The following is a 12,333-nucleotide window of genomic DNA, read 5'->3' on the forward strand; positions in this document are numbered from 1 at the left end:
AGAACCTTATCAGCTTTGCCCTCAAGCACCATCTTTGCACACAAAATCTTACTCTATCTGCCTTTCTTCAGGAGCATAGGTATGACATACACGGATGACATCCTCCTCCAAGGAATTTCATCTGACCTGCTCATTAGGCCATATGAGTTCAACATTCTTTAGTTCCTTGTGGAGTCTGGAAGCAATATATTATAATTCCCCTTTAAATTTTTTGTGTAATTTTACTGATTTTGCTAATTGAGAATCAGTCTACTTTAAGTGAAATCCCCTCCCCAACAAAAGGCCCTAATTCTATCCAAATTAAAATCAGCAGGTAGTTCCATTAGAGTATTCCTAAACACTAGCAACCTCTTCCCATGACTCCTGGAGACTGGACCTAAGATTGGATGTTTGATGTCATGGCCCTTACTGCCCTTGGAAGCAAGAGTATGACAGACCTGTGACCCTAACATATTACACATATGCAACCAAAAAAAAAAAAAAAAAGGTCATACGAGGGCACGAAAAGAAGACCTAGGGCAAAAAGTGGAGGAAGAGTCCTACTTAATCATAGAATTAGTTGAGGATAAGAGTAGATCCATAGGTTTTTTTTTTTTTTTTTTAAGAGAGAGGGAGAGAGAGAGAGAGAGAGAGAGAGAGAGAGAGAGAGAGAATTTTTTTAATATTTATTTTTTAGTTATGGGTGGACACAACATCTTTGTTTTTTATATGTGGTGCTGGGGATCGAACCCGGGCCGCACGCATGCCAGGCAAGCGCGATACCGCTTGAGCCACATCCCCAGCCCCATAGTTTTAATTTAAAAGTAAAAGTTATTTGAAGAGAGAGAGAGAAGGTCAGAGAAGATAGGTAAAAAAATACATCCAGAAGGGATTTTGAAATTGTTGAGGTAAGGACCTAAATTAATAAAATTGGGGGAACAGAAAGTGTATTAACTTTGTAGATAACATTCTCATCAATTGTATAAAAGTTGAAGTAGACATCTCTGTGAAATATTGGGTTGTCTAACATGAGAAACTATGAAGATGAAAATGATTTGTCAATACCACTTGGAAGAGTGAAGGCCCTTTCCTACGTTTCTACTTACCTGTTTAAACTTCAGGTTTCTGGAAAGAGGTTGAGGAGTTCCTGAAGTAATTATTAATTAGCTATACTGCAAACTTGGCCTTGTGAAAGTCAAACAAAATGGGATGTTATTAGAAGAGAAAACAAGGGATGATGATTTAGGCAATTCATTTTAAAACTTACTTGAGAACTTACTGATAACCACTGGAGTTATCAATTAGGAAGTCTTTGCTCACTTTGCAAAATCAGTTTTATATAAAGTGTGCCCCTCTGGCAATGGGTGGAGAATACTTGTACTTGACATTTTATAATGACTACTAATGTTTGAAGAAGTAGATGCCAGATATACGTAGGGTATACTGCCTTTTAATGAAGTTTGATAGTGCAGAAACGTTAGTTAAGGTGATAATTATAGACAAGATAAATGTCCATTTTTATCTGTTTGTTTAGGATTTATTTGCAAAAGGAGGGAAAAAGAGAGTTAAGTGTATTAAATACAGAGGAAAATTGGTAGATCTCAGAAGAAAGAATCTGTTACATAGGATTTTTAATCAAAATTTAATCTCTAGCAGAAAATCCTATTAAAACTACATGAAATAATTTGAGGAAAAAATCCAGTTATGTCCAGCTCTTAAGTCAAATTAAGAAAAAAAAATTTAGTGCAAATATAATATATAAAGGCAGAAGAATATCCTTATGAATAATAAATTTCAATTACTCTGAAGTACTGCACATAACCAATTAAATATTTCAATGGTATGTGTGAAAATCACTAGCAAAAGTAATTGAATATTTACAAAAACAAATACAATGGTAGCAACTGAGTCATCAGTTTGAATTACTAACTGAAGAGACATATTTATTGAGGTTGGTGGAGCAAACTGAACTATTTTAAAATATATTAATCCATTGCTGTTGATGAAAAACTGCATTTTTAAGGTCTGTGAAATGCTTTTTAAATAATCAGTAGTGCTATTAAATAAGAATGAAATAAAAGATGAATAGAATTTATACATGTATAGAAGGAAGAGAACTTTCCAGAGAGAGAAAAGAACCATTTAAACCAAGTTGGGAATTAGTACAGCATATTATTAGAAAAGTGAAATGAATTCTGGGAATGTAGATCAGTGGCAGAGCAATTACCTAGAAGGCAGGAGGCCTTGGGTACAATTCTCAGTACTACAAAACCCAAAATGCACAGTGAGATATTAAAGATATTAGGTGAGATAAACAGGATAGAACTAGATCAGTAATTATCAACCAGAGGTGGCAGTGGGACATTTTCTTAAAGATTCAACTTAGAGATTTCTATATTTTTATACCTAATAATGTATCAACTGTAGGATATAAAAATTAAATGGAGAAAATAATTCACAAAAATGAGTACTTTTCAGATGTCTGAATATAAGAAAATAAAATTGTAAAAAAAAAAAAACAGGACTTAGACAAACAAATATTGTTGCTCCTGTTTCTTTGTGTGAATAAATGGATAAAAAGGAGGAAACATTGTTAAGTTTGCACAGTGAAATAGAAGATTTTACTTAATAAGTAGTCTAAAGTGTGGACAATATTTCAACACAACTGGACTCTGAATACCTGGCTCACAAAACAAACAAACAAACAAACAAACAAAAACCTATCTTACAAAAGATGTAGTGACATGACCACCCAAATGAATTAATATCTGAGTTAGAAGTCAAACTGACAATCCCCAGAGAAATTTAATGAAAGACTCTCACAATTTTAGGGTGTTGGGCTAGAGGAGGCTGAGGTTGAAGATCCACAAGTTTAAAGCCAGCCTCAGCAACTTAGCGAGGCCCTAAGCAACTTAGTGAGACCCTGTCTCAAAAAATAAAAAGAGCTAGGGATTTTGCTCAGTGCTCAAGCGTCCCTAGGTTCATTCAATCCCTGGTACCAAAAATAAGCTAAATCTCTAAGGAACAGCTTAAATACACATCACTTACACTGGGGAGTACCTTATGTCGAAGGCAGGGTGCTGAGGAATTTTGACAGAAAGATAAACTTACATTTCAGGATCTTTATGTTCCTCTATATAAATAAAACAATCTTACCCACAGCCATCCCACCTTCAAAATGTGGAGGTCAAGGTGACCAACACTTTTTTTAAAAAAATCGTTCATTTGTTTGATTTTTTTTCTAATTAATGACAGTTTATGCCACTTATAATTTTTTTAAATCACATTTTTAAAACAAAACAAAATAAAAACGAACAAAATAACCATTATGTAAAGATATATTCCTTAAATTGAAAACATCTATCTTTATCTGAACACTACTACAGTCGTCCCTCAGTATCCATGGGGAACTGGTCCAGGAATCTATCATGTATATAAGATGGCATAATATTTGCATATAAGCTATGCAACCTCTTGTTGTTTGTCTTAAATCATCTCTAGATTACTTATAAGACCTAATACAATGTAAATGCTATGTAAATGCTTGTTCTACTGTATTGTTTAGGGGGAAATGATGAAAGAAAAACAGTTTTAGTACAGAAGCAATTTTCTTTCAAATATTTTTGATCTGTGGTTGGTTGAATCTATGGCGCAGAATCTGCAAATATGAAAAGTCAGCTGCATATTGTCTTTATCTCTCACTTTATTGCATGCTTGTGAAAACTTTATGGTGGGGCAACACTGGGGAATCTATGATTTAGAATAAAGCAATCTCCTTAAAGGTGGGTATCAACAATACTTTACAAAACACTAGGAATAAAGTGGGGACTGAGATAAATTATTTTTGATATCAGTCCATGCTTGCCTCCTAGAAAAGGGTACAGACATTTCTGCATGAAATAACACAGTATAATCCCCAGAGATCTTTGAATTTCTGTCAAAGAGATGCAGAGTTCTGTGATTATGAAGTGTCAGAAGATATGCTCGGGGATAATGTAGTTAGTGTTAACTCCTAAGGACCTTGCATACCAAGACATGGTGACAGAAAGGAGAATATAAAGCTGATAGGTTCTACTAAGGGAAGAACTGGATTTATTCCAGCTTCAGTATAATCATCAGTGTCTAACCCAGTATTTGATGCATTGGTCATGCACAATGTGTAATGGTTAAACTGCATCAAACTCTTGTATTAGTGCTTTCTCCTTAAGCAAAGACTGTTTCAATAAAATTATCCATAATGTGTTGTTTAAATTGCCTCTTATGATCATTGTTATTCTTTAGTGAAACAGAATACACTAGATAGAGTAGAAATGCACACATATTTCTGCTAATAAGAATATGTAATCTTCATGAAGTTTAATATGAGTATGTGAGTATTATTATGATATAAAATGTTTATTACAGATTACGAACAAGAAGTTTGAAATTGAGATATTGGATACCTGGACATTAGTTTCACCTGAAATTTTTAGAAACAGAAATGAAAGTAGTTTTATTATTCTATTAGAAGAACGAAAATATTTTCAAAATGTGCAGCTAAGCAATTTCTGCAATGGTGCATACGTATGTTATAAATCTCTCTAGAAGTATGTTAAACTACCTGAGGATGAACTATTAAATGTTTAACAATTGAATAAAAATGTTGTTATGAATTGATTTTTAGGATCACATGTGAATAATTATTAAAATAAAAATAAGGCCTGGTGTAGTGGTGCACACCTGCAATCCCAGAGGCTCTGGAGGCTAAGGCAGGAGGATATCAAGTTCAAAGCCAGCCTCAGAAACTTAGCAAAGCACTCAAAAACTCAGTGAGACCCTGTCTTTAAATAAAAAATACAAAATAGGGGTCTGGGAATGTTGCTCAATGGTCAAGTATCCCTGAGTTCAATATGAATAATTCAAAAAATATTTGCACCCAAAATATAAATAAATAAACAAAAATTTTAAAAATAAATATAAAATAAAAAATGTTAACAAAGATAGAAAAGATACATATATAAGAATTATGATATGGAACTATTAGAAATAACAATTCAAAGTTCCAAGATTCTCAACAAAGAAGACAAAGGAGACTTTATTTTTAAATTTCTTGGAGACACACACAAATACAAGCACATTTACACTTATATATACATAAACCTTAAATAAGCTTTGAAAGCACAAGAGGCTACCCTAAGCACATTCCTTCAATAACTCTTTTAGCTTCTGCTGGCGATTGGGACGGATCCAGATGCTGAAAGTACAACATGAGGCAAAGCAAATTTCCTGCACTTGTGACACTTAAATTGAGTGTTGGGGAAGGAAAAAGGGTGTCAAATAGCATGGACAATAAACAAACACATGTCTGAGATAATTCTGTGCATCAGAATTGGAGTAGATGGAGAAGTTCAAGTACAACTCAGTTCTTATTTTTTCCCTCTTTTTCTCATAAGGGGAACCATATTCAAACCAGAAAAGCTATAGAAAACATAAAGACCAAGTTATTACTCAGAAGAGATGAAGTTGCAGGTCAGAAGTAAATGTCCTCCAAATTGTACTTTGCAGTATGAAAGAATTTGCAGATGTAACCACATATCCTTTGCTATATTTTTTACATTAAGTTGTTTATGTCCCTCCTATATTCTGAATGTTAATCCCATACTGGACAAATTGTTTACAGATATTTCCTCTGCTGCTGTGGGTTTTCTCTTTTCTCTGTTGATTTGCTTTGCTGTGCATAAGCCTGTTAGATTGATAGAGTCTCCTTTGTCTGTTTTTACTTTTGTCTTCTGTACTTATCCAAAAAAATATTTGTCCATACCAGTGTCATGACGCATTTCCCCTAAATGCCTTCTAGTATATTCATAATTTCAAGACTTACGTTTTTGATGCATTTAGAGTTGACTTTGTATATGGTAAGAGACAGGGGTTTAATCTCATTATTCAGCATGTGTGTATTTGATTTTCCCACCAGTTATTGAAGAGACTGCGCTTTCTCTAATATAGGTTCTTGATTCCTTTATCTGCAATCAGGTGGCTAATAGTAAAGCATATTAAAAAAACTGTTCACCATCACTAATCATCAGGGAAATGCAAATCAAAGTCACAGTGAGCTATCCCCTCACTATAGTAAGAATGGCTATTAGCAAAAAGACCATAAATAGTGCTGATAAGGATGTGAAGAAAAGAAAATACTTGTATAGAGTGGATGTTATAGCCAATATAGAAAACAGTATGGCAGTTCTTTAAAAAATAATAAAAAAAATAGATCTGCCATATGTCCAGCAATCATACTGCCAGGTACATATACAAAGGAAAGGAAATCAATATGCTAGAAAGATATCTTCACTTCCATGTTATTGCAGTACTATTCACAGTAGTCAGACTATGGAATCAATATAGGTGTCCATCAATAGATGGATGGATAATGAAAATGTGGTATATATACAAAATTGAATATTATTCAGCCATAAAAATAATGAAATGTTGTCATTTTCAGCAATATGGATAAGTCTGGATGACATAATGTAACATAAGCGAGGCACAGAAAAATACTACGTTTTTACTTATACGTGCAACATAAAAAATCCATTTCATTGGCCAAATTATGCTATGTGCACATATGAATGTATCACAATTAGTCTCACATTTATATAGAATAATAATGCACCAATTTAAAGAAAAATAGAAGGGAGACCAGTAGAGATGAAGGGGGATCCAGGGGGAGGGAAAGAGGGAGTACTGGGGAATGAAGTAGAACAAATTGTCATGATCAGGTATGAACACAGTACAACAATCCCCATTATTCTATATAATCATAATGCATTAATAAAAAATAATTAAAAATGGAAAACATGTTGATTTTACTGAAAGTAGAAACTAGAATGGTGATTCCTAGAGGCTGGGAATGGTAAGGAGGAAACAAGGATAAAGCAGGGTTGGCTAATGAGCATGGGAGTATAGTTAGATGGGAAGATTAGGTGACAGTGTCCTGTAGCATAATGGGGTGACTATGGAGAACAACAATAAGTTTGTATTTCAAAATACCTGGGAGAGAAGATTTTGAATGCTTTCAACACAATGAAATACTTGATATTTGAGATGAGAGGTATGCTTATTACTTTTTAATCATTGTACACTGTATACATGTATACATGTATTGAAATATCATACTGTATTTCATAAATATGTACAAATATGCATCAATCTGAAAAATTTTGAAGTTAAATAGACTGACTATAAAACTTTTTGAAAAGAACATACTCCTACTGAATACCTTCATGGATTCACTCTGACAGGGGTATCAAAATCAGTGAAAAATATTTGAAAGACATTATCAAGATTTATTAAAATATTTGTTTTAAAAAAATGTCTTCTGAGACAGTAGGATAAAAATAGAGAGATGTGTCTTAACGTTTTAGAGTGAAAAAATTTTCAAAGGAAACCAGACTGAACCAAATCTAGTTTTCTAGTTTTTCTTAAAACTCATATAAAATTCTCAAGAAAAATATTGTATATCCACTGCTCTTCATGAAAAGTGATATTTATAACTAGCAAGTGGAAAAGAGATAAAGAGGCTGAATGGACAACCATTTCGGGAATTGCTCCTGGGAATGTGCCCATTAGCCATCTGGAGAGCCTCAGAAACAGCTGGTGAGACCACTTGAAAGGAGTTGACTTCTGGAAATAAAACCGATGGGTGTGAGTTTTCAATAGTATTTGGTTTGCAATGGAGGTTGTAGTGCCAGTGGACTTCATTCACAATTTTACAGCACCTCACATTTTCTCTCAAAATGAAACTCCTGAATGCTGTCTCACCAATGACCTTGAATAGCCAATACTTTGTCCTTACCTGCTTGACTTATCCATTGCATGTCCCCATTTGAGTACTTACGTTTTGGGGGAATGGGTATCAGGGATTGAACCCAGAGGCAATTAACCCCAGAGCCATATCCCCAGCCCTTATTTATTTTAAGATAGGGTCTCACCAAGTTACTTAGGACCTTGACAAGTTGCTGAGGGTGACCTTGAACTCTCAATCCACCTGCCTTTTGAGCTGCTGGGAGCATGGATTACAGGCATGAGCCACCATGCTTGACTTGATTACTTTTTTCTGAACTACTTTCTTAATTTGGCTTTTGGATACCCAACCCTACCCCACCCCCACCCCATTTATAAGCTACTTCTCAATATCCTTAGTGGACTTCTCTCTTTCTTCTAAATCTTTAGGTATTAGAATATCTCACAGCTCATCTTCTTACCTTCCTTACGCATTCTGTCTGTAAGCTGATCTTGAAAATCTCTGACTCACATATGGAACCCAAATCTGACCACTTACACCACCATGGCTATCACATTAGCCATAGTTACCACTGTGTCTCATTACATCATTTGACTCTGATGTCTAAAGCCATTAATTAAGTTCACACATACGACAAAATCCACAGCCCTGCTCCTGAGTTGTGATCACTTCTTGCCTTCCTTAAATGTCTCTACTCCTTTATGTCCTCCAGCATCCCAGTCTCTTTGTTGTACCTTAAATTTGCCACAAACACTCCTTCCTCAGAGCCTTTCTACCTGCTCTCTCAAAGGGAATATTTGCTTAAAAAAAATCCATTGCTTCTTTGCAATTACTCTGTTCTATTTTTTTCCCCTACAGAACTACAAATTATTGGGAGAGGTAAAAATAAGCAAATATCTATGTGCTTATTGTTTGTTTATTTTCCCCAATAAAAATGTAAACTGCATAGGCTAATAACTTTGTCTCTTTTCCACTCCACTTATGCATACTTAGCACAAGCAGAACGTCAGACATAGAATGTAAGTTCAATATATGTTGGATAGAGAAAAATAATGAAATAGAGTCTTAGATGAAATTAATATTTCCACTACATTCTGTTCTGATCAAACCTTATTCAAGGTAGTTTGTTTCATATTTGGCATCACATTTCAAAATCATAGACAAGGTAGAACCAGTGGAGGTGACAAGGATGGTACTGTGGGTTGAATTTTGCCTTCCCCTAAAAAGGTTATGATAAAGTTTTGACCCTTAGTACCTCATAATACAACCTCATTTGGAAATAAAATGTGGCAGAAGAAATTAATTAATGTGAGGTCATACTGGAGTAAGGTGAACCACTAACTCCAATATGACTGGCATCCTTGGAAGAAGATGATAACATGAAGTAAGTCAAGAGAGAGAGAAACTGAGAGAGAGAGAAAGAATGCCCTCTGATTATGAGACCAGAGACTGGAATTATGCATTTATAGGACAAGGAATGCCAAGGACTGCTGGCAAACCACTGGAAGCTGGATCCCCTTTCAGGTCTTAGAAGGCGCATAACACTTTGATTTTGGACATAAACTTTAAAACTGTGAGTCAAGAAATTTCTGTTGTTTTAAGACAACCTGTTTGCCACACAACCCTTTTGCAGCCGTAGGAAACTGATACAGATGGTAGGTATTGAAAATCATGCATCTTGAGAAATAATACTTTTGAGAGGGGCGGTACTGGAGATTAAGCCCAAAGGTGCTTAACCACTGAGCCACATCCCCAGCCCTTTATAATATTTTATTTACAGTCAGGGTCTCACTGAGTTGCTGAGGCTGGCTTTGAACTTGCAGTCTTCCTGCCTCAGCCTCCCAAATTACTGGGATTACAGGTGTGTGCCACCACCCCCTTGCTATTTTGAGGAATAATACTTTTCAATGCTAGTATCAGTATTATTATTTTAGGGAAGCACTAAAAACTGGCTTTTACTTCCGTGGCATGGCAAAACATTGAAGAGGATGTATACATATGTGGTTAGTTTGGGAAACCACATCCTAGGTTATATTAACTGGGATAATATTTCAAAAGTTTATAAAATAGTTACTCTGGGGTTACAGCTTAAGAAAGAGAAAGACAGATAAGTCTGGTGAACCAGCTGGAAGGATCTATGAGATGCTTATGTAAATGGGAGCTGAGATTTCTTCTGGCAAAGAACTCAGGCAGTATCTGCTGCTGAAGTTCAAGCACTCCTTTACATCTCTGGCAAGCCAGCTGGGTGGAACAAAAAAAAAATTATATTTCTGTTCAGGGAATACTGAATGACCTCCAAGGAAAAGCAACTATGTATTCAGAGAGTGCATTAGTTAGGATTTAAGCAGAAAAGCAAAATCACTCTAAAGATATGCAATATAGGATCTACTACAGATATTCAACAACACACAACCCCATGATTTGGTAAAGAATTCTATGAAAAGTTGTTTTTTTTTCTGAGTCTGGCGATGCCCCTCAAGCTACTATAGGTCAGAAAGTCCATGAGGTAAGATGAAGAAAATGAAGCAGTGGAATCACAAGGTCAAAATATACCTGTGTCATTCTATCACTACTTCCAACCACAACCATGTGGGAGACCTCTGGAAAAAACAGGTGCTCTTTGGCAAAAGCTACACATGTCTCCCCCAGAACTCAGAGCAGCTGGAGATGTGACAGGAGCTGCACACAGGGCTAGGAATTGATTGAAACACTAGTTCTTTGGATACTAGCACCTGGCACAATATTTCATGGGGTGTCAAGAACTTACTAATTAAGATACATGGTATTTTACTGCAATATGTCAAAGTTAATGTGAAATTCCATGAACAAAATATCAAATTTTAAATTCAGACTGCCGCAGTCCGGCTGCAGCAAAATAACTAGGGGGGGTGACGAGCAACTTGTGTACATTGATACAGCAGGAGTGGGAGCCGTTTATTGTAGGACAGGAGGGGTATATATACATTACACACAGCTTATCTTAATTAACATAAACTAGATACAGCAGTCAACCAATAAGGAATCTCCACACTTAATGGCTCGCTGGCATTACTTCACAAACCACTCCCTCTGCCAAAATGCCAGGCGCCATCTTGACTGACTTGTTTACAGACCCTAACATCAGACAGTATCTAATACAAAGTTTGAGTCAAGTGAATAAGGTTGAATCATGTAAGGGCAGAGTCAGATTTGACCTGACTTTCAGAGTGTAAATATTAACATAATACATTTTTGACTAAATAAAAGGGTCCTTCTTCTAGGAAACCCAGTCTCTTCCATTAAAAGTTCTGTGTGTAGATAAATTGGCCTAAGTTTGTGGACTGACTGAAAGAATTCAATTCAGATTTCTGTTAACCAAACTAGACATTGTCTGCTACTCAAATAACTCAGTACTTCTTTAGTAGTTGCCTCATAGGTTCAAGTGTCAGGGACAATTCAACACACACCACAATCTTTGTGTGTTGAAGCATTTGGCTTCCTCTTCCTCCTCTGCTGTCCATAACAGCCAACATGCTCATCTGGTCTCTGGCAATTTAATGCCACCATTCGGCTTATGGCATCCAAGTATCCTATAATTTAGACTGAAATTAGAGTGAGGTTTGAAGACAGCATTTCCTACTGTCATTTCTCATTTGCCAACAACAGCCATGACAGAGTTGCTCAAAGATGTTAATGTTTATTTCTCAAAAATTGGTAAAAGAACTGTTCTCTAAACCCTTCTGGAACACATCAGTGGATACATGACTTTATGTGATAGATGACTTTTTGAATCCTGATGTCTCTACAGAATATCAGAATATCAGAATTATCTTGCATCTCTAGATATGCCTCCCTCTATGGTATGCTAAGGAAAGAACTTTGGAAACTCAACTTTTTTAGAGTTGGGGACAATTTTAGGTCCAAGTTTCAATGAGTCCAAAAATCAAGCTCATTGTTATAGGCATTCTGAGATACCCAAATTAACATATTAAATCTAGAATCTGTACTTAGTGCACCCATATTAACAAATACAGCCTGGACCAAGTTTGTGCTCTTCCTAACTTTATTCATAATACCTTAGGATCCACTCCCATATCTATTACCTAGCTTTGTGTCATTTTAGATTGGGAAAACCTTAGAATTTTATGGTGCACTGTGACTCCTCAGAGGGCATGCTTTTTGCATTATTTCCTCTTCGACCTGGTTACAGGTTTAGGAGGGATGAAAAATACTGGTTTTAGGTTCTGAGGGGGATCAGCAGTCTCTTGGATGGAGTATAAGCTGTGCAGAGAAGCAGCAGAAGGACAAAAATTGTCTGCAAAGAGTGGCAGAGCCTCAGCTGAGCACTGCTGTCCCACTGGAGCAACAATAACACCAGGACTTACCAAGCAGCCTCATGGGAAACTAGGCATAGAACAAAATTGAGATATTGCTTAGAGGAGTTTCCAAAATACTTGGATATTTTACTCTTAGAAGGTATCTTTAATAGAATAGGTAATAAAACAGCAAAACTTGGGTATGCATGCATATAGGTCCTCATTCAAATTCACTATATACTTGCAATGAAATAGCCTAGGTTTGGCACCACATTTTTT

This window comes from Urocitellus parryii, chromosome 1 (genome assembly GCF_045843805.1).
Source record: "Urocitellus parryii isolate mUroPar1 chromosome 1, mUroPar1.hap1, whole genome shotgun sequence".
In the NCBI taxonomy this organism is placed as follows: domain Eukaryota; kingdom Metazoa; phylum Chordata; class Mammalia; order Rodentia; family Sciuridae; genus Urocitellus; species Urocitellus parryii.